Source organism: Saimiri boliviensis, chromosome 1, assembly GCF_048565385.1.
Source record: "Saimiri boliviensis isolate mSaiBol1 chromosome 1, mSaiBol1.pri, whole genome shotgun sequence".
In the NCBI taxonomy this organism is placed as follows: Eukaryota; Metazoa; Chordata; class Mammalia; order Primates; family Cebidae; genus Saimiri; species Saimiri boliviensis.
In genome coordinates this window covers 72,709,638-72,733,208 of record NC_133449.1, presented here as the reverse complement: position 1 = coordinate 72,733,208, position 23,571 = coordinate 72,709,638, and the positions used below count along the sequence as shown (strand labels likewise).

Here is a 23,571-nt window from a genome sequence, read left to right as displayed (position 1 = left end):
AGGGAGGGGAAGGGAAGGAAAGGAAGGAACTGTTGGAGCCCTATTACCAGCGGAACTGAGCACCTCTATGAAAACTGGAAATTTAGCTTCATTTTGATCAACTCTTTTCTTTTTTTCTTTCTTTCTTTTTTTTTGAGACAGGCTGTCACCCAAGGTGGAGTGCAGTTATGTATAATAACTCTACATTTTTGTTTTGTTTTGTTTTGTTTTTGAGACAGGGTCTCACTCTGTCCCTCAGCAGGTTGGATGCTTGGCTCATTGAAGCCTGATCTCCTGAGCTCAAACCATCCTCTTGCCTCAGCCTCCTGAGTAGTTGAGACTACAGGCACAGATCACCACGCCCAGCTATTTTTTATTTGTTATTTTTAGTAGAGACAAGGTCTTGCTATGTTGCCCAGGCTGATCTTGAACTCTTGAGCTCAAGCAATCCTCCTACTTTATCCCAAAGTGCTGGGATTATAGCCTTGAGCCGCTGAACCCAGCTATCATCTTTTTTCAAATACCAATTCTTTCTGGGTTAATTACACGTGTTTGACATACTTTGTTCATTTAACTAGGGTTTCCCACTAACATTTTGGACTGAATAATTCTTTCCTGTGAGGGCCATCCTGTGCATTGCAGGATGTTTTGCAGAACCCTGGCCTCTATTCACTAGATGCTAGTCGCACTCCCCAGTTGTGAAAACCAAAGCTGTCTCCAGACATTGCCAAATGTTTCAGACAGTTCTCCAATTGAAAAACACTGTTTTAGTGGGTTTGTTCTAAACATACTTCCAAATGCAATTCAGTTTTTATCTGGAGGTCAAAAGCTGCAGCTGAGAACTGGAATTAATATAGAAAGGGAAAGACAAGATTTTTTCATTAAGGAAACACTATAATTAAAAAAAATTTTAGTAGAGATGGTGGGGTCATCTACTATGTTGCTTAGGTTAGTCTCAAATTCCTGAGCTCAAGGGATCCTCCCTCTTCAGCTTCCCAAATTGCTGGGGTTACAGGCATGGGATTACATGGTACACCTGGCCTGGGAACACTGCAGTTTGATAAAAATTGTCCCTCTTGCTCATGTTATGGCCGTATTTAAATACAAATTGAATTAAGTCAGGCAGGCAGCCAAGAGCAAACACCTATCTTTGAACAGTATGATGCATAGACCTAATAACAGGTTTGCATTTTTCTACTCATTTACGGTGTATAGAATGCTATTTCTTGATATTTTTCTAACATATTCAATATGTGATCCGCCCGCCTCGGCCTCCCAAAGTGCTGGGATTTCAGGCTTGAGCCACCGCGCCCGGCAAATGTGAGCTGCAGAAGCTTGCTCTTTTTTTTTTAAGATAGGGTTTCACCATGACGGCCAGGCTGGTCTTGAACTCCTGACCTCAGGTGATCCACCCACCTCGGCCTCCCAAAGTGCTGGGATTACAGGCGTGAGCCACCGCGCCCAGCCCCAGAAGCTCTTTTCTGTGTGATATCCAGGGACACACTCACCATTTCTTGGAGTTTGGTTTGTTTCCAAATATCCTGTTGGACTGCACTATGGTCAATCCAGTGATTTTGGTGATCCCTGGAATCCAAGTGCTGAGATAAGTCATTCCCATGGGAACTCACTTAGCTCATTCTGACATTCAGAAGAAATTGACCCTCTATTATTTTTTTCTGAGTCTCAACTTTGAATTCAGTTCATTAACCTCAAAAATCATTCAGATCATTAGGAGTTGAGAATTAATATTGTTTATCTCATCAACTGGGAAAGCAAAGTACAAACAGCACCCCATTTACGTCCTTTGCACAAAATCTTTTTATAAACATTTGACAGTATGTCTGTGAAATCAATTTGTTCTGTTGGTAACAAAACATGAGTGTCTCTAGTAGAGTGCATTGTGCACAAAATCATTCTTTATACTACTCAAAGTTGCAAAAGAGTCATCATGCAACTCATATGGGATGAAGTGCAGTCAACATTTAAATGCATGTAAGTCAGGGCATTTGTTGTCTGGTGGCTATAGACAGCGTGGACACCCTTCTTTTACCATGGACGCCTACACCTGGGTCAGTATCAGTTAACATATTTGCATTCATATGTAAGGGAGATTTTGTCTTTTTGGTTTTTTTTGTTTGTTTGTTTTTGTTTTTGGCGGTGGCGGGTGGCGGAGTACGGTTTGACACGGAGTTCCGCTCTTGTTACCCAGGCTGGAGTGCAATGGCGCGATCTCGGCTTACCGAAACCTCCGCCTCACTGCAACCTCCGCCTCCTGGGTTCAGGCAATTCTCCTGCCTCAGCCTCCTGAGTAGCTGGGATTACAGGCACGCGCCACCATGCCCAGCTAATTTTTTGTATTTTTAGTAGAGACGGGGGTTTCACCATGTTGACCAGAATGGTCTCGATCTCTTGACCTCGTGATCCACCCGCCCCGGCCTCCCAAAGTGCTGGGATTACAGGCGTGAGCCACCGCGCCGGGTGTAAGGGAGTTTTTATTTTGAAACTGAGAACGTGGAGAGAAAGTCACTCCCACATGAACTCACTGAGCTCATTCAGAGAAGGGGAGAAGCTGAAGTTAAGGAACTGAAGAATGGAAGGAGAACAAAAGGATCCTACCTCCTCCCTTGGACTGGTTTTGAGCTCATTTGTTAGAGTTAGAGGCAGACATTGACGGAATTATTAAAGAGAGGCTTTGAGAGATCTGTCAAAACAGAGAAGTAAAAGGAAGAGGCCCCTTTTCCCCACTTCTGCTTGTCCCAGCACTGTTCTTGGACTCTGAGACTTGGAAGCTTTAAGGGTACCCAGAGACCACAGCTTGGGGGTAGGGAATCAAAGTGTAGCACCATGAAGTCACAGACAGCAACTGTGCATGAAGAGTGAGACCCTGTGATATGGTTTGGCTGTGGACCCTCCCAAATGTCATCTTGAATTCCCACATGTTGTGTGGGAATTCAAGAAGTAATTGGGAAGTAATTGAATCATGGGGGCAGGTCTTTACTGTGCTGTTCTAGTGAATAAGTCTCATGAGACCTGATGATTATATAAGGGGGAGTTTCCATGCACAAACTCTCTTCTCTTTGCCTGCCACCATCCATGTAAGATGTGATTTACTCCTCCTTGCCTTCTGCCACGATTGTGAGGCTTCCCTAGCCAAGTGGAACTGTGAATTCTCCATTAAACCTCTTTCCTTTGTAAATTGCCCAGCCTTTGGGTATGTCTTTGTCAGCAGCATGAAAACAGATAATAGACTCTATCGCTTAAAAACATTTATTTTAATAAAATGATAAACAGTCTGAGCACAGCATCTCATGAGTATAATTTCAGCACTTTGAGAGACTGAGGAGGGAAGATGCCTTAAGCCCAGGCGTTTGAGACCAGACTGGGCAATATGTGAGACTCTGTCTCTACAAAAATACTAAAATTAGCTGGGCATGGTGATATGAACCTTAGTCCCAACTGCTCGGGAGGCTGGGGTTAGGGAATTGCTTGAGCCTTGGAGGTCAAAGCTACAGTGAGCCATGATTGTGCACTGTGCTTCAGTCCGGACAACAGGGGGAGATCCTATCTGATATGGTTTGGATTTCTGTCCCCACCTAAATATCATGACAATTTAGAGGAGAGGCCTGGTGGGAAGTGATTTGATCATGGGGGTGAATTTTCCCCTACTGTTCTCATGGTAGTGAATTCTCATGAGATCTCATGGTTTAAAAGTGTGTGGCAGGCCCGGCACAGTGGCTCACACCTGTAATCCCAGCACTTTGGAAGGCCAAGGTGGGTGGATCGCCTGAGGTCAGGAGTTCGAGACCAGCCTGACCAATATGGTGAAACCTCGTCTCTACTAAAAATACAAAAATTAGCCAAATGTGTTGGAATGTGCCTGTAATCCTAGCTACTTGGGAGACTGAAGGAGAAGAATTGCTTGAACCCGGGAGGCAGAGGTTGCAGTGAGCCAAGATTATGCCACTGCACTCCAGCCTCATGACAGAGCCAGACTCCATTTCAAAATAAATAAAAAGTGTGTGGCACTTCCTGTTTCTCTCTCTTTCTTTCTCTTCTGCCGCCATGTGAAGAAGGTACTTGCTTCCTCTTTACCTTCTGCTATGATGGTAAGTTTCCCGAGGCCTCCTAGTCATGGTTCCTGCTAAGCCTGCAGAATTGTGAGTCAATTCAACTTCTTTTCTTTGTTAATTACCCAGTCCCAGCTAGTTCTTTACAGCCATGTAAGAACAGACTAAAATACAGAAAATTGGTACTGGGAGTTGGGTACTGCTATAAAGATACCTGAAAATATGGTAATCGACTTTGGAACTGGGTAATGAGCAGAGGTTAGAACAGTTTGGAGAACTCAGAAGAAGACAAGAGGATGTGGGACAATTTGGAACTTCCTCAAGACATGCTGAATGGCTTTGACCAAAATGGTATAGTGATACAGACAATGAAGCCCAGGCTGAGGTGGTCTCAAATGAATATGAGGAACTCATTGAAAACTGAAGTATAAGTCACTCTTTTTATGCTTCAGGAAAAAGACTGGCAGCATTTTGCCCCTGCACTAGAGATCTGTGGAACTTTGAACTTGACAGAGATAATTTAGGGTATCTGGCAGAAGAAATTTCTAAGCAGCAAAGCATTCAAGTTGTGACCTGGCTGTTTTTAAAAGTGTACACACATATGTGTGAACAAAGAGATTATCTGAAACTGGAGTTTATATTTATTTTTTCATATTTTATTTATTTATTTATTTTATTTTTTATTTTTTTCATTTTTTTGAGACAGAGTTTCGCTCTTGTTACCCAGGCTGGAGTGCAATGGCGCGATCTCGGCTCACCGCAACCTCCGCCTCCTGGGTTCAGGCAATTCTCCTGCCTCAGCCTCCTGAGTAGCTGGGATTACAGGCACGCGCCACCATGCCCAGCTAATTTTTTTGTATTTTTAGTAGAGACGGGGTTTCATCATGTTGACCAGGATGGTCTCGATCTCTTGACCTTGTGATCCACCCGCCTCGGCCTCCGAAAGTGCTGGGATTATAGGCTTGAGCCACCACGCCTGGCTTATTTATTTATATTTATTAATGAGACAGAGTCTCACTCTGTCACCCAGGCTGGAGTGCAGTGGCACAATCTCAGCTCACTGCAACCTCCACCTCCTGGATTCAAGCAATTCTCCTGCCTTAGCCTCCCAAGTAGCTGGTGCTATAAGCATGCACCGCCAACTCTGCTAATTTTTTTGTATTATTTTAGTAGAGACAGGGTTTTGCCACGTTGACCAGAGTGGTCTCAAATTCCTAACCTCAAGTGATCCTCCTCCCTCGGCCTTCCAAAGTGTTGGGATTACAAGTATGACCCACTGCGACCAGTCTGGAACTTATATTTAAAAGGGAAGCAGAGCATAAAAGTTTGGAAAATTTGCAGCCTGACCATGTCATCCCATTTTCTAGGGAGAAATTCAAGCCAGCTGCAGAAGTTTGCATAAGTAAAGAGGAGCCAAATGTTAACAGCCAAGATAATGGGGAAAATGTCTCATGGGTATTTTAGAGACCTTCATGGCCACCCCTCTCATCACAGGCCTGGAGGCCTAGAAGGGAAAAATGGTTTCATGGGCCAGGCTTAGGGCCCCAGCTGCTCTATGCAGCCTCCAGACATGGTGCCCTGCATCCCAGCCACTCCAGCTCCAGCTATGGCTAAAAAGGTCCAAGGTACAGTTCAGGCCATGGCTTCAGAAAGTGCAAGCCCCAAGCCTTGGTGGCTTTCATGTGGTGTTGTGCCCATGGGTGTGCAGAAGGTGAAAGCTGAGGTTTGTGAACCCCTGCCTAGATTTGAGAAAATGTATGGAAATGCTTGGGGGTCCAGGCTGAAGCCTGCTGCAGGGGTGGAGCCTCTATCAGGGCAGTGCAGAGGGGAAATGTCAGGTTGGAGCCCCCACATAGAGTCTCCACTGGGACATTACCTAGTGGAGCTATAAGAAGAGGGCCCCATCCTTCAGCCACCAGAATGGTAGCTCCACCAGCAGCTAACATTGTGTACCTGGAAAAGCTGCAGGTACTTAATCCCAGCCTGTCAAAGCAGTTGTGGGGTGCTGTACCCTGCAGAGCCACAGGGGGAGAGCTGCCCAAGGCCTAGGGATCTCACCTGTTTTATCACTGTGCCCTGGGTTTGAGACATGGAATCAAAGGAAGTTATTTTGGAGCTTTTTTTTTTTTTTTTTTTTTTTTGGAGATGGAGTTTCGCTCTTGTTACCCAGGCTGGAGTGCAATGGCGCGATCTCGGCTCACCGCAACCTCCGCCTCCTGGGTTCAGGCAATTCTCCTGCCTCAGCCTCCTGAGTAGCTGGGATTACAGGCACGCACCACCATGCCCAGCTAATTTTTTTGTATTTTTAGTAGAGACAGGGTTTCACCATGTTGACCAGGATGGTCTCGATCTCTTGACCTCGTGATCCACCCGCCTCGGCCTCCCAGAGTGCTGGTATTACAGGCGTGAGCCACTGTGCCCGGCCTCGTTATTTTGGAGCTTTAAGATTTAATGACTGCTCTGCCAGGTTTTGGACTTGCATGGGGCCTGTAGCCCCTTTGTTCTGGCCAATTTCTCCCATTTGGAATGGGAGCATTTACCCAATGCCTGTACTCCCACTGTATCTTGGAAGTAACTAACTTGTTTTTTATTTTAAAGGCTTATAGGCAGAAGGGTCTTACCTTGTCTTGGATGAGACTTTGAACTGTGGACTTTTAAGTTAGTGCTGAAATTATGAACATCTACAGGACTGTTGAAATGGGATAATTTTATTTTGTAATGTGAGAAGAACAGCAGATTTGGGAGGGGACTGGGCAGAATGACATGGTTTGGATTTGTGTCCCTGCCCAAATCTCATGTTGAATTGGAGGAGGGGCCTGGTGGGAGGTGATTGGATCATGGGGGTGGATTTCTCCCTTGCTGTTCTCGCGATAGTAAGTTCTCATGAGATCTGATGGTTTAGAAGTGTATGACACTTCCCTCTTCACTCTGTCTCCTGCTGCCATGTGAAGGTGTTTGCTTCCCCTTCATCTTCCACCATGATTGTAAGTTTCCTGAGGCCTCCCAATCATGCTTCCTCTTAGTTCCTGGGGAACTGTGAGTCAATGAAACATCTTTCTTCATAAGTTACCGTGTCTCAGATAGTTTTTGTTTTGAGACAGGGTCTCACTCTGTCACCTAGGTTGGAGTGCAGTGAGTGCAATCTCAACTCACTGCAGCCTCAACCTCCCAGGCTCTCAGGTAGTTCTTTATAGCAGGGTGACAATGGACTAATACACTGTCTCAGAATAAAATAAAACCAATAAAAAATTAAAAACTAGAAGAACTGCTATTTATTGACCACTATGATATTTTTATTCCCTCTTTTATAGAGGAGGAAACTGAGTCTAAGAGATGTTATGCACCTGCCCAAGGTTGGAAGCATGAAGCCAGGTATGCTGTGTAATTCCTAAGCCACACTCAAGGCATCAGTCCTTTAAAAACATACATATGTCAAACAATTTCCTCAGAAGGAAAAATATGAAAGGATTTTGTTGCTTCATTTGCAAGTTCTCAAGTGGAAGTGAAGCAACCTGAGTTCCTCTGTACTGACTCCACCAAGGGGAGGAAACTTAACAAGCTGCCTTAACAAGATTGGGAGCAGCTCCAAAAGTATCAGCCAAACCCTTCCCACCAGAACACTCCCTAAGTCAGGGCTCTTAACCCTGGTGCACTTGAGAATCCCCAGGGCAGCCTAAAAAAATATCACTGTGGGGTTGCTCTGCCTATAGAGTAGCCATTCTTTTTCCTTTACTTTCTTAATAAACTTCTTTTTTTTAAAAAAAAAAAAAAACCATTGTCTGTGCTCCATTGCCAGATACTCTCAATTAATTGGCCTGGAGTGAAGGCTGGGGATAAGCTATTTTTTAAAACATTTTGTAGTTAATTCTGACATGCAACCAAAATTCAAAGTGTGTCCTCCAGGACCAGGGAAACCAGTGATTTCTAGGTCCAACCAGAAGGCCTGTGTGAATATAGCTCCACTGAATGCCTTTTAGTAGCTTCTTGGTGCCACAGCTTTCCAATAGACTAGATTTGTGGAAGAACTTTTTCCTGAAGTGATATAGGGCTAATTTATAAGCAATTTTTGTAATAAGAGTTTATTTTGTAATGTAGAACAGCAAAAAGAGCACAAAAATAGTTAGGATGGAAACCATATTGGTAGTGACTAACTCCTTCCACATTGCCAGAGAGCTCTGGTGTTCCTAAGGAGCAGCCCACCACAACACATCTTCAGGCCCATAGGTCAGGTCAGTGGTATCTCTGGATTATTAAAAGGTGTAAAGAGAAAGTTAGGCAATGCCAAACTCTGAAAATCTTGAGTGCTGAATTAGATGTGAGTCTGGAATGGCAAACAAATAGCACAACACTGATTAATTTCAGTTAGCGTTTCTGGGAAAGATGACAAATACTTCTGCCCAATAAAACAACAGTAATACAAAGTAAAGAGATTTTGGGCCAGGCACAGTGGCTCACCCCTGTAATCCCAGCACTTTGAGAGGCTGAGGCGGGTGGATCACCTGAGGTTAGGAGTTCAAGACCAGTCTTGCCGACATGATGAAACCCTGTCTCTACTAAATATGCAAAAATTAGCCGGGCATGGTGGTGGGTGCCTGTAATCTCAGCTACTTGGGAGGCTGAGGCAGGAAAATAACTTAAATCCAGGAGGAGGAGGTAGCAGTGAGCCGAGATCGCACCATTGCGCTCCAGCCTGGGCAAGAAGAGTGAAACTTCATCTCAAAAAAAAAAAAAAAAAAAAAAAAAATACACCCCTGTAATCCTAGTACTTTGGGAGGCCAAGGTGGGCAGATCACAAGGTCAGGAGTTCGAAACCAGCCTGGTCAACATGGTGAAACCCCATCTCTACTAAAAATACAAAAATTAGCTGGGAATGGTGGTGCGTGCCTGTAATTCCAGCTACTTGGGAGGCTGAGGCAGGAGAATTTTTGAACCGGGACCTGGGAGGCGGAGGTTGCAGTGAGCTGATATATTGCCACTGCACGGGCTGGTCTCAAACTCCTGACCTTGTGATCTGCCCGCCTCATCCTCCCAAAGTGCTAGGATTACAGGAGTGAGCCACTGTGCCTGGACAAGAGATTTTTTTTTTTTTAAACCCACAATAACAGGAAGAATAGGATTAGAGACAACAGCAACATAATATGGAAGCGGGAAAACAGGCAGCAAGAAATGTAGCAGAACAGGAAAACTTAAAGCTAGTGACTATGAAGGTCTTCCAACTGAATAGCCCAGCCAGAGCATCCACAGGGAATCTCAGTCAGTAAGGTCCACACATGCACCCAAAGCTTCAAACCATATTTTCATGGCCAGGTATGGTGGCTCACGCCTGTAGTCCTAGCATTTTGGGAGGCTGAGGTGGGCAGATCGCTGGGGACCGGGAGTTTGAGACCAGCTGGGCCAACGTGGTGAAATCTCATCCCTGCTAAAAATACAAAAATTAGCCAGGTATGGTGGTGGGCTCTTGTCATCCCAGCTACTTGGGAGGCTAAGACAGGAGAATTGCTTGAATCCAGGAGGAACAGGTTGTAGTGAGTCAGGATCACACCATTGCACTCCAGCCTAGGTGACAAGAGTGAAACTCTGTCTCAAAAAAAAAAAAAAAGAAAGAAAGAAAGAAAGAAAAAGAAAAGAAAATCATGTTTTTTGAATTATGGAATTTGGGAGCTGTGAAAAAACCTAAATGTCATTTAATCTTACTTTTTGTTCTGAAATGTGAAAAATTAAGCTAGTTAGGAACTGGAATTCAAGTAGGCTATCTCCAGTTGACTCTTTTACCCTGGTTATCTGTTCACGGGTGCCACAGTGGATGCTGAAATGAAGGAGCCCCACTTGATTAACTCGAGACATTTATTTACATGTCTCTCTCTCCTTCTAGACTGTGAACAATTCGTGGACAAGATCCATGTGTCATTCATCATGGTATCCCCAGCAGCTACTAGATGTCGATGCCTTCTTTACTAATACTTAGCACAAAAAGATCAGATATATATATATATATATATATAATTTTTTTTTTTTTGAGACGGAGTTTCTCTCTTGTTACCCAGGCTGGAGTGCAATGGCGCGATCTCGGCTCACCGCGACCTCCGTCTCCTGGGTTCAGGCAATTCTCTTGCCTCAGCCTCCTGAGTAGCTGGGATTACAGGCACGCACCACCATGCCCAGCTAATTTTTTGTATTTTTAGTAGAGACGGGGTTTCACCATGTTGACCAGGATGGTCTCGATCTCTCGACCTCGTGATCCACCCGCCTCAGCCTCCCAAAGTGCTGGGATTACAGGCTTGAGCCACCGCGCCTGGCAAGATCAGATATATTTTTAACTCTTTATTTTTAAATAATTCAAACTTACAGAAAAGTTACAATTGCACAAAAGCTTTCTGATACCTTTTGCCCAATTCACCAGTTGTTCATATTTTGCCACATTAGCTCTATCATTCTCTCTTTCAGGAATCAGTCTTTTATTTAAAAAAAAAAAAAAAATCCTCTGTTTAACTTACTTTCATTTCCATTTAGTGCCTTATATTCATTGTCTTTTCTCTCTGAATTTGCCAGTTTTCATGCACTAACAAAAGGGAAGAGCGGGAGTAAAAAGGATCAGATGAACTTGTGAACCATTGGCTTTTCATCCATTTAAACTATGAGATTGGCCAAGCATGGTGGCTTATGCCTGTAATCCCAGCACTTTGGAAGTGGGTGGATTGCTTGAGGCCAGGTCAGCCGGGGCAACATACCAAAACCCTGTCTCTACAAAAAAAATACAAAATTTAGCCAGGTGTGGTGGCAGGTGCCTGTGGGCTCAGCTACTCAGGAGGCTGAAATGGGAGGATCGCTTGAACCCAGGAGATAAAGACCGTAGTGACCACAGCACAGCACTCCAGCCTGGGTGACAAAGCAAGACCCTGTCTCAAAAATAAATAAATAAATAAATAAAGCCATGAGATTTATTTTGAGACACTAAGAAAGGCATTTAACATGTCTATAAATATGGTCATACTAGAAAAAAAGAGGAGCTACCTTCTAGAATAGGCTATTTTTAGCAGCAGAATTACTATAGAAAAGAATTGTGTTGCATTACATAAATAGCTCTTCCTGAGAGCATAGTGATAACTCTGCTTCTGCTTTTTAAGAAGTCAGCCAAGAAAGGTTGGAAGAAATCTATTATATTGTCAAAAAGTGATCTTTCATACTAGTCCAAGGGACTAACAGCATTTAGGAAGAGCCTAGCTTGCCATGAAATGGAGGATGTGGAGTGAATGTTAAGGACAGTGGATGTCATGGCCAGGCATGGTGACTCAATCCTATAATCCCAGCACTTTGGGAGGCCAAGGCAGGTGGATTATTTGAGGTCAGGAGTTCAAGACCAGCCTGGCCAATACGGTGAAACCCCATCTCTACTAAAAATACAAAAATAGCTGGGCATGGTGAGGTGTGCCTGGAATCCCAGCTACTTGGAAGGCTGAGACACAAGAATAGCTTGAACCCAAGAAGCAGAGGTTGCAGTGAGCCAAGATCACGCCACTGCTCTCTAGCCTGTGTGACAGAGTGAGACTTTGTCTCAAACAAAAAAAAAAAGTCAGTGGATGTTAAAGGTACATCATCATACTCCATAGGACACTTGTTTAAATTTTTCCAGGTCAAGGGGAGATTATTCTTATTGTGACTTTCACCCACACTGATTCTAATGTATTGAGTTGTGTCATTTTCCTTTAAGGAAGTGCAAAGTTTCAATGAAACAGCTGATAGGAGTTCCAAGAACTGCAAAAAATCGAATAAAAAGAACAATGAAATCATTCACAAAAGAGACCATTCACAGACAGCTTGGTACCACTGTAGTAAAAAAATAAAGAACCAACTGGAGTGAAAGGAAGGTATAGCTCGGGATTCTGGATTTTGAACATTTTATCCAGCTGTCGTCAGCTTTCCTGGCTAGTGTGATGGCTGTGACGGTGTTTTGCTATAGCAACAGCAAGCACTGTCTTCACTGAGGCTTGGCTCCAGGTGCCGTTTTGGTGTTGGGCCAAGTCCCTTTGGGCAGTGTTTTGCACCTCTGAGAGTGAAATGACTCCTGTAGAGTTGGTCCTAGTCTAGGTGCAAACAATCTTTTCTGTTAAAAAAAAAAAAAAAATAGTGTTGAGGCCTGGCGTGGTGGCTCACGCTTATAATCCCAGCACTTTGGGAGGCTGAGATGGGTGGATCACTTGTGCTCAGGAGTTTGAGACCAGCCTGGCTAACATGGGGAAACCTGTTTCTACTAAAAATAGAAAAAATTAGCTGGGTGTGGTGGCATGCACCTGTAGTCCCAAATACTCAGGAGGCTGAGGTGGGAGGATCACTTGAACTCAAGAGATGGAGGTTGCAGTGAGCCAAGATTGTGCCACTGCACTCCAACCTGGGTGACAGAGCAAGACCCTGTTTAAAAAAAAAAAAGTTTTGGGCTAAGTTTAATTTCTTTAAATATTTTATGTTATTTTATTTTAGAGACAGGGTCTTGCTATGTTTTCCAGGCTTGTCTTGAACTCCTGAGCTCAAGAGATCTTCACGTCTCAGCCTCTCAAAGTGCTGGGATTACAGGTGTCAGCCACCATGCCCACCCACGTTTAATTTCTTTTTTTGTTTTTGTTTTTGTTGTTGTTGTTGTTGTTGTTTTTTGAGACAGGGTCTTACTCTTTTAGCCAAGCTGGAATGCAGTGTTGTGATCATAACTCACTGTAGCCTCAACCTCCCAGGCCCAAGCATTTTCTCATCTCAGCTTCCTGAGTTAGCTGGGACTACAGGCATGTACCACCATGCCTGACTAATGTTTGGTTTTTCTGTAGAGATAGAGTTTCACTATGTTGTTCAGGCTGGTCTTGAACTCCTGGCCTCAAGCCATCCTCCCACCTAGCCTCCCAAAGTGCTGGGATTACAGGTATGAGCCATTATGCCCAGCCAAGTTTAATTTCTGACCTATAAACGTTATCATTATAGGTTCTTCTGCTTAAGAGATACAACCAAAGTGTACCTATTCATTCATTCCAAAAATATTGCATGCCAGGCCCCACACTGGGCTGAGTACTGTTCTACTCATATGATATGCAACAGCAGGCAAAACATCCCTATCCTGACTAAGCTGATATTCAAGTGATGGAGACAGATAAGAAACATAATGCATAAGGAAATCAGGCAATGTGAGTCCTATGGCAAAATAAGACCAAGCTTAGGCTGATCTGACATGTGTGGAGAAGCAGGTTGCGATCTTAAGAGCAGGCATTGTTGAGAATTAGCTTTAAGCAAATGGTGCCAATGTTTAGGGGAAGAATATTCCAGGAAGTGGTAACAGCTGCACAGAGTCCCAAGAAAGCAGTATAATGGCTTATTCCAGAAACAGCAAGGAGGCCAAAGTGACTGCATAGTGGGCCAGGTGGGAAGATCAAGGAGATTGGGTAGGGCCTCGGGCTGTTGGAGGATTTCAGTTTCTACTGTTTCCTTGCTTCCTCTGAGTAAGGCACTTTAAGAGGAGCTCAATTTGACTTTCATTTTAAAGGGTCTCTGTGGGCCAGGCATGGTGGCTCTACTTGTAATCCCAGCACTTTGGGAAGCTAAGGTGAATAAATCACCTGAAGTCAAGAGACTGAGACCACAGGCCAATATGGTGAAACCCCATCTCTACTGAAAACACAAAAATTAGCTGGGCGTGGTGGCAGCACCTGTAATCCCAGCTACTCAGGAGGCTGAGGCAGGAGAATTGCTTGAACCCAGGAAGCGGAGGTTGCAGTGAGCCGCGATCGTGCCATTGCACTCTAGCCTAGGTGACAGAGCGAGACTCTGTCTCAGAAAGAAAAGAGGGGGTCCTGTTGAGACCACCCTTTTGAGAATAGACTGAAGGGGACAAGACAGAAACAAAGAGACCAGGTGGGAGCTTACTGTAATGATCCAAGCAAGAGCTGGGAGTGGTTCAAACTACCATGTAGAGTGTCAGGGATAAAAAGGGATCACGTTCTGGACAAGTTCTGCAAACAGAACCAACAGGATATCCAGAGGGTTGCAATCTGGGCTGGGAGAGAAAGAGAAGAGTCAAAGTGACTCCAAGGTTTGAAGCCTGAACAACTACAAAAAATGGAGTTGTCATCAGGTGAGGTGGGAAGCTGCTAATGCAGCAGGCTTGGAGGTAGATAAGGGGTTCCGTTTTGGATACATTGCTTTGACATCCATTTGTGGCCATCACTGGGCTTTGGATATGTGAATCTGGAGTTCAGGAGAGAGGGCTGAGCAGAAGACATAATTTGTGAGTGGTAAGTATGTAGATAGATAATAGTTATTTACTTTTTTCTTGAGACGGAGTCTTGCTCTGTCGCCCAGGCTGGAGTGCAGTGACGCAATCTCGGCTCACTGCAACGTCTGCCTCCCGGGTTCAAGGCATTCTCCGGCCTCAGCCTCCCGAGTAGCCAGGACTACAGGCAAGCGCCACCATGCCCAGCTATTTTTTTTATTTTTAGTAGAGACAGGGTTTCCCATGTTGGCCAGGATGGTCTCAATTTGCTGACCTTGTGATCTACCTGCCTCAGCCTCCCAAAGTGCTGGGATTACAGGCATGAGCAACCACGCCCAGCCAATAGTTATTTACTTTTTTCCATCCTTTTAACGTGAATATTTTCAAGCATACAGAAATGTACACACATTTAGTACATATACCTTCTACTTTCATTCAACAATTATTAACATTTTGCCATATTAGCTCTATATTTCTCTATCTTTTAAAATAAAAATAGAGACAGGTTCTCACTATGTTCCCCAGGCTTGTTTCAAACTCCTGCGCTCATGTGATCTTCTAGCTTTGGCCACCAAAAGTGCTGGTATTACAGGCATGAGCCACCCAGCCCAGCCATATTTGTCTATTTATATATGCTTTTATTCGTTTGTTTAACTGAGCCATTGCAGAGTGGGAAACATCTTGTCGCTTCGCTCTTGAATACTCTGGCATTCCTGAAAGGAATGTAAAATCCCCCAAATCAATGAGATAACGGAGCAAGTGAATGCAGATAATGACAGGGTCAGGAAAGGAGCCCTGGGGCACCTCAAGGGTAGGAGGTCTGCAAGAAGAGGAAGATCCTAGAAGGAGCAACAATTAAAGGAGGAGGAACCCGAGGAAGTAGATGTTATTCAGAGCAGGCGGACATTTTCTTCTGATTGCTGATTTTTTTTTTTTTTTTTTTTTTTTGAGATGGAGTTTTGCTCTTATTGCTCAGGCTGGAGTGCAATGGTGTGATCTCGGCTCACTGCAACTTCGGCTCCTGGGTTCAAGCGGTTCTGCTGCCTCAGCCTCCCGAGTAGCTGGGATTACAGGCACATGCAACCACAACTGACTGATTTTTGTATTTTTAGTAGAGACAAGGTTTCTCCATGTTGATCAGGCTAATCTTGAACTTCTGACCTCAGGTGATCCTCCTCCCCCTCCACCACCACCTCAGCCTCCCAAAATGCTGGTATTACAGGTATGAGCCACCACACCCCGCTGATCCTGAAATTTACCAAAATGTAAAGAGACAGATACAAAAGGCATTCATGCAAATTGTCCTTCTAATTTCAGAGTATCTTCTTCACACTTGCAGAACAAACTATTTTTTTCTTGGTCTTCTTAAGACTGGGGTAATTATGACAGGAATCAAATAATTCCTTTTGATTGTTTTAAATGAGCAACCTAATATACCCGGGAGCATAGACTCCATAAAGCATGAAGAGGTCAGCTGGACATGGTGGCTCACACCTGTAATCCCAGAACTTTGAAGAGGCTAAGGGAGGCAAATCACTTGAGTCCGGGAGTCCAAGACCAGCCTGGGTGACATGATGAAACCCCATCTCTACAAAAAAATTTACTGGGCTTGGCTGAGCACCCATAGTCTGAGTTACTTGGGAGGCTGAGGTGGGAGGATCACCTGAACCTGGGAGGTAAAGGCTACAATGAACTGTGATCACCCCACTGCACTCCAGCCTGGGTGACAGAGTGAGACCCTATCTCCAAAAAAAAAAAAAAAAAAAGTGATCAAGTCACAATATTGCTGTCTGAATTGGCAAAGATTCAGTTCAGTTTTCAGCACTAACTCAAAACAAACCAATCATCAATATCAAAGGCTAATTAGGAAATTAAGAAGTTGAATGACAATTATGATTTTTTTAAACCACAGAGTTAACACTTTTTTAAAGGTGCGCCTTACATCTATCTACACAAAATAAACTGTGGTTAAAAACTAAAAGTATGACAGTCCAAAGAAGCAAGACATATTTCAATTTAAAAAAAAAAAACTATTTTCTTTCCTTATAAATATTATTCATAGCCTGTCCACAGCTGCCATAAAATAGGGTATCTGTAGCTTCAGAGCAAACTCCTATCTTGTATCTGGTCCTTGGGCATAACTATAAAAAGATTGATTGATTGATTATTGAGATGGGGTCTTGCTTTATGACCCAGACTGGAGTGCCCTCACAGAATCATGACTCACCACAGCCTCAGACTCCTAGGCTCAAGGGATCCTCCCACCTCAGCTTCCTGAGTAGCTAGGACTACAGGCACCAGCCACCACGCCCGGCTAAAAAGATTGATTTTTAGATAGGAGGTTGCTAAGCAGTCAAGCAAATTTTATTCATGTTGAGTTTCCCGAACCCCTCCCTTTATGACTCAGGAAATAACCACCAACAAAATAAATCACATATGGAACTAAGATCAGACATGTATTTAACAATAAATAATTTTTAAAAAGTTGGTGTTGGCTGTAGCTAGAAATCCAAAGATAAGGCCGGGCACGGTGGCTCACACTTTGGGTGGCCAAGGCAAGCAGATTGCCTGAGGTCAGGAGTTCAAGACCAGCCTAGCCTTGGTGAAACCTTGTCTCTACTAAAAGTACAAAAATGATCCGGGCATGGTGGCATGAACCTGTAATCTCAGCTACTTGGGAGGCTGAGGCAGGAGAATCACTTGAACTTGGGAGGCAGAGGTTGCAGTGAGTTGAGATTATACCACTGCACTCCAGTCTGGGCGACAGAGCGAGACTCTGTATCAAAAAAAAAAAAAAAAAAGAAATCCAGAGATAAAAGACACTGGATTGAAGATGAGGGAAATGCTTGGATCTAGCATTATGAATTTTATCTTAAGAGAAACTAAGTCTGTCCACTTGAGGGAGGCTGAAGAGTAATTGCTAGTAATGAACTAATCAGCTTAGGAAATGTCTTTAAACCTCTTCCCAGAGCCAGTTCCTTTTCTCTTCATCTCCTGTTCTTTATCCAGGAATCTCTTCTGTCTCATTTTTCAGCCATGCACCAAGTTCAGAAAAGAAACTACCATTTCCTAGACTTGTGTCTATATAGTTCATAACAAAATTCAGTCCAGAACAGTATCAGCTCCATTCTGACCCATAGGGAGGGATTTAAAGAAACAGAGAAAAAAAAAGTGGAGAAGAAAAGAGGAGGGGCAGAGAGAAGGGAAGAAATGGAAGGAAGGACTATGATGACTATTTTTCAACTTAGTCCACTGTTTGCTAAGTGTAGAAGGACCAAAGGGGAAAAAAAAGGGTTCTGTTTTTAAATGAGCTGTTTCCACATTCTAGGAGGGTTGCCAAGGCATGCAGAAAGACACTGAAATGGGCTTTAGAATGCAGCAGTAGGTTCCCTAGGCCTAATCTAGAAGCAGGAAGTTTAGAAAAGAGGAATAAAAGTACTCTGTATAATAACCTCAGAAGTGATCTACAATTGGACAAGGGAAATCTTTGCTGATTTGTTCCTTTGACGCAGACTTCCCTTTTCAGCTTAACATGAATTTAAATTGTTGTCACTAGGAATTGTTGCTAGTCTTGGGAGACTGGGAATGTTGATTTTTGTCCAAGAGCTACCCACGGGCCACCAGGAATAGAGCTGCAGAAGGAAGCTGAGGGAAGTGGGCAGGCATGTCCTGACTGTCACAATGGCAGAGGGGCCCCAAATCATGCATTCAGCTAACACACAGAGTGTTTGTTACATGTGAGGTGCTGCTCCCAGGGCTTTATCTTTGTAACTTGTAAAATAACTATTCCTCCAAACTTATGAATAAGGAAACGGGTACAGAGAGGTGAGAGGGTCTGTCCTAGGTCTCTCAAGTGATGAATGGAAAAGCCAGGTTGAACCCAGGTAATCTGGAGCTTAGCAGGATTTTAACCACTTCAGAGGGTGGGAATTGAAAGGTTCTCGCTCCTCCTTTCTGCCCTGCCTTGTAAACATCCTTTAATTTCTAGCCCGTTAAAACTCTCTCTGTAGGTTCTTTTGCTTAAGAGATACAACCAAAGTGTGACTATTCATTCAGTTCATTCATTCCATAAATAGGCCCCATCCTTGCTTCTTTGGGTAGAAATCACCCCCTGCCTCACTCCCATAGAATTATTTGCAAAACTGTGCCTCAGAAGTAGATTGCTTGGGATTATTATGGTTTGAGGACTCTCCTGGTAGTTGGGGGAAGGTGGGTGGGAGGATGGGGAATCCAAGCCCTATAGGTAGAAAGTAGAGAATTGAAGTGGACAGGGAAAGTGGTATTACTGTTAGTGGGGCTGAGGAGGGATGGGAGGAAGGCTTAGAGGGGGTGCAGCCTTCTCAGCCCCACCTTTCCTCTGAGATGGCAGCACCCAACCAGAAGACCTGGCCAGGGGGGTGGCTGGCGATACTGTTTCTGTACCTCTTTTATTGCCATATTCTTGACTCCCAGCACAGTGCTTGAAGTTTATGCTGGCTGAATGGTTGAATAAATGAATGAACTGACTTCATAATACACGATCTTTTACAAGTTTTTGTTTTCCTCCTTGTTCTGGCTACATATTGAGTTTCCCTTGTTGACGTTGCATGGAGGCTTTCCCTTTTCCTCAGCTTATTCCCCAGTAGCAAAGCATCTAGAGTAGATGTGAAAACATCTGTGTCTTGTAAAAGTCCAAACATCCATTTTGCAGGGCCAGGTGATCTGCTAACATTAATTGCATTCTACCTCCCTTGCTCCTAGGCTAGAGTGCAGTGGCATAATCTCAGCTCACTGCAACCTCCATCTCCTGGGTTCAAGTGATTCTTCTGCCTCAGCCTCCTGAGTAGCTGCAACTACAGGCATATACCACCGCATCTGGCTATTTTTTTTTTTTTTAGTAGAGACAGGGTTTCACCATGTTGGCCAGGCTGGTCTTGACCTCCTGACCACAGGGGATCCCCCCACCTCAGCCTCCCAAAGTGCTGGGATTACAAGTGCCAACTACCATGCCTGTACTGCACTGAATAACTTTTGACTTCTCTTGATTAGTAAGTTTAAAATTAAAAACAGCCAGCCTGGGCAACATGGTAAGACTCTGTCTCTATAAAAAAGAGACACTGGGTGTGTGACTGTAATCCCAGCTACTTGGGAGGCTGAGGTGGGAGGATTGATTGAGCCTGGGAGGTCGAGGCTGCAGTGGCCTGTGATCATGTCACGGTACTGTAGCCTGGGCGACAGAGCAAGGCCCTGTCTCAAAAAAAAAAAATTAAGAAACGGAACATTACAAGAACATGTGCATATTCTATGACCTAGCAGTTCTACTCCTAGGTACAAACCCAAAAGAAATGCAAATATGTGTTCACCAAAAACACAACTCAAGTTCAATAACTCTTATCATTTTGTCACTTTCACCTAAAATCCTAATTTTTTTTTTTTGAGACAAAGTCTCAAGCTATCACCCAGGCTGGAGTGCAGCGGTGTGATCTTGGATCACTACAATCTCCACCTCCTGGGTTCAAGCAGTTCTCCGGCCCCAGTCTCCGAAGTAGCTGGGATTACAGGCACGTGCCACCAGACAGGCAGGAGAATCACTTGAACCTGGGAAGCAGAGGTTTTGGTGAGCCGAGATTGTGCCATGGCATTCCAGCCTGGGCAACAAGAGCGAAACTCCGTCTCAAAAAAATACACACACTCCACACACACACGGCTGTAATCCCAGCACCAACACTTTGGGAGGCCGAGGCAGGTGAATCACCTGAAGTCAGGAGTTCCAGACCAACCTGGCCAACATGGTGAAACCCCGTCTCCACTTAAAAAACAAAAATTAGCTGGGCATGGTGGCAGGCACCTGTAATCCCAGCTACGCAGGAGAATTGCCTGAACTCACGAGGCAGAGGTTGCAGTAAGAGACCACGCCATTGCACTCCAGCCTGGGCGACAAGGCAAGACTCCATCTCGAAAAATAAATAAATAAACAAAAAAATTGCCATAGCGCCCCACTACACACACTTCTACAAATATATAGTATATGATTTCAGACTTTTCCAACAGAGACCAAAATACACCATCATCCTTAATTGAAATAATCATCTTGAGTTAAGCTTAAATTTTTAGGAGTACAGAGTTTGCACTTGATTTATTAAGCGGTGGAGAGCTGCTCAAAGTCTTTGAGGAAGTCTCATAATTTCAGCTAGCTTAATCTGGCAGCCACAGGCAGGATACAGATCTCAGACTGCATTAAAATCTTCGGTTGCTGTTTCTGCATGCCCCCTTCTGGCTGAGTAAGTGCTCATCGCTAAATGATGCCATTTTATTTTATTTTATATAAATATTTTACATAAATATTTAAAAAGTTTAATTCTAACTTTTTTTTTTTTTTTTTTTTTTTTTTGAGATGGAGTTTCGCTCTTGTTACCCAGGCTGGAGTGCAATGGCGCGATCTCGGCTCATCGCAACCTCCGCCTCCTGGGTTCAGGCAATTCTCCTGCCTCAGCCTCCTGAATGGCTGGGATTACAGGCACGCACCACCATGCCCAGCTAGTTTTTTTTGTGTGTATTTTTAGTAGAGACAGGGTTTCACCATGTTGACCAGGATGGTTTCAATCTCTTGACCTTGTGATCCACCCGCCTCGGCCTCCCAAAGTGCTGGGATTACAGGCTTGAGCCACCGACCGCGCCCAGCCAATTCTAACTTTTTTTTTTTTATGAGGAGATGGAGTCTCGCTCTGTCGTCCATGCTAGAGTGCAGTGGCACGATCTTGGCTAACTGCAGCCTCTGCCTCCTGGATTCAAGCAGTTCTCCTGTCTCAGCCTCTGAAGTAGCTGGGGTTATAGGTCCACACCACATGCCCCACTTACTTTTGTATTTTTAGTAAAGACAGGGTTTTATCATGTTGGCCAAGCTGGTCTTGAGCTCCTAACCTCAGGTGATCCGCCTGCCTTGGCCTCCCAAAGTGCTGGGATTGCAGGCATGAGCCACTGGGCCCACTACTAAATGAACCATTTTATTAACTGCAGCTGCTGACAAAGGCAGACATTGACGCAGAAATTGCCATTGCCACGGGAAGGAAGAGTTTATTGTGAAAATAAAGTATCTTTCTCTAGTGATAAATTTAAAAAAAGAAGAAGAAAAAGAAAGATAAAACATGAACTTTCATTAGATTATTTGTCAACATTTGCTGGTAGATAAACCAACAGCCCATTCCAACTCCCCTGAAATTTTCCCGTGGGTTAATTGACAGAGGAATAGTATATTTTGATTGGACATTTCTTTATAGTCATTTCAAAATCCTCTCTGAAGGTGTTTTCTCCCTTCAAAATCAGAGAAAAGACACATTTGGTGATGATAATCAAAAGCTGGACAGGAGACACCTGGTGTTTGGAACGCTTTACCAAATTATTTGTCTTCCTTTGTTACCTCAGGGAGGAAGGCAGCCACAGCCTCTACATTTTCTCCCTGACTTGGTTTACAAGGTTAGTCAAATACACTATACCACAGAGTGACTGGGTTAATGATTTATCTAAATGGGGTAAAAGCCATATGCTATTGCAACGTTGCATTTCAGCCTATTTTTCCAAACTAGTTAGCTATTGCACACTAATTATGTAGCTTAATGCTGTGTCACTTGGCTGTTCTAGAACATTTGTGTATATTATGTTCACAGTGCTGCAAGGAGCAACAGAGAACTTCCCTTTTTAATAGTTACAGTCTTTCTGAAAGCCCTGGAAGAAAAAAAGAAAAAAGTGACCTAAAGAAACAAGATAGCATTCAGGTAATGTTTAAATCAGATTGGATCTCAGATCAAAGGGCACGTTTAAAGTAAATGTTGAAATTTCATAGATTCAGAAAGTGTTCAGCTTGATGAATTAATGTACAGATCATTACTGTTCAGATTGATGAATTTCCTCAAAGCTCACACTCTTCTGTATTGCCCACAAATCTTAAACAGAACATTATCACAACCCTAGGAACCTTCTTGTGACCGTTCCAGTAACAAAATCCCTCAAGATTAATCATATCCTCTCTTCTGACATCATAAATTAGTTTATTTTTTGAACTTTATACAAATGGAATAATATGATTTTTTGTTCTGGTTTGATTTTTTTTATACTGAGTCTCACTTTGTTGCCCAGGCTGGAGTGCAGTGGCACAATCTCTGCTCACTGCAACCTCCATCTCTCAGGTTCAAGCGATTCTCCTGCCTCCGCCTCCTGACATGCTGGGATTACAGGTGTGAGCAACCGCTCTGGGCTGGACTAATATGTTTTGATATCTGGATTCTCAACTTTAAGTCTGTGAAGTTCACCCATGTGGTTTTATGCAGCTGTAGTTTATTCATTCTCATTGGTACATAACATTCCATCATGTGTATATACCACAATTTATTCATTCTACCACTGATGGACATTTGGGCAGCTTCCAGCTTTGGTTATTATGGATACTGCTGCTCTTAATAGTCTTAAATGTGTCTTTTAGGCCAGGTGCGGTGGCTCACGCCTATAATCCCAGCACTTTGGGAGGCCACAGCGGGCGGATCACCTGAGGTCAGGAGTTCAAGACCAGCCTGGCTAACATGGTGAAACCAGTTTCTACTAAAAATACATATAATTGATTGCACGTCTAAAGGCTGAGCCGCCCCGTAGCTAGGATTCCTTGTGGAAGCCGAAGCCACAGCCGCACCTCCCACATGGCCACTCCGGCCAGCCGGGCCCCTCAGATGAGAGCTGTGCCCAGGCCAGCACCAGCCGCTCAGCCACCAGCAGTGGCACCCCCCTCTGCAGTTGGTTCTCCTACTGCTTACCCCCAGCAGCCAGGTCTGCTGGCCCAGATGGCAACGACTGCAGCTGGCGTGGCTGTGGGCTCTGCTGTGGGGCACACACTGGGCCACACCAGTACTGGGGGCTTCAGTGGAGGAAGTGATCCTGAGCGTGAGAGGCCTGACATCACTTACTAGGAGCCTCAGGGAACCCAGTTGGCACAGCGGCAGCAGCCTTGCTTCTATGAGATCAAACAGTTCTTGGAGTGCGCCCAGAGCCAGGGTGACATCAAGCTCTGTGACGGTTTCAGTGAGGTGCTGAAACAGTGCCGACTTGCAAACGGATTGGCCTAATCAAGAAGTTCAACCTGGAGAAATGGAAAACCAGCTCTCATAACCAAGTTAATTTAATATAAAAATGTAATTAATAGTGAAGGTATAAACTGTAGCCGTCAGTTAAAGCTCTCCTGTCATTCCTAGCTTCCTTGCTTCAGGATTGAAATGGAAGGGGGTGTTCCTACTCTGTAGAATTTGGAGCTGGTCA

The 23,571-nt window shown here is 44.1% G+C and overlaps 1 non-coding gene and 1 pseudogene across 1 annotated transcript; both read left to right on the top strand.

Annotated features, from left to right (window-relative positions):
- The first annotated feature begins 5,966 nt into the window (after positions 1–5,966).
- On the top strand, positions 5,967–23,432 carry LOC101035212 (coiled-coil-helix-coiled-coil-helix domain-containing protein 2-like; annotated as a pseudogene).
- Positions 11,946–12,142, top strand: LOC120362213 (small nucleolar RNA SNORA74). Its single transcript, XR_005578175.2, has one exon. It is a non-coding gene; the product is annotated as a small nucleolar RNA SNORA74 (small nucleolar RNA).
- Positions 23,433–23,571: the final 139 nt, after the last annotated feature.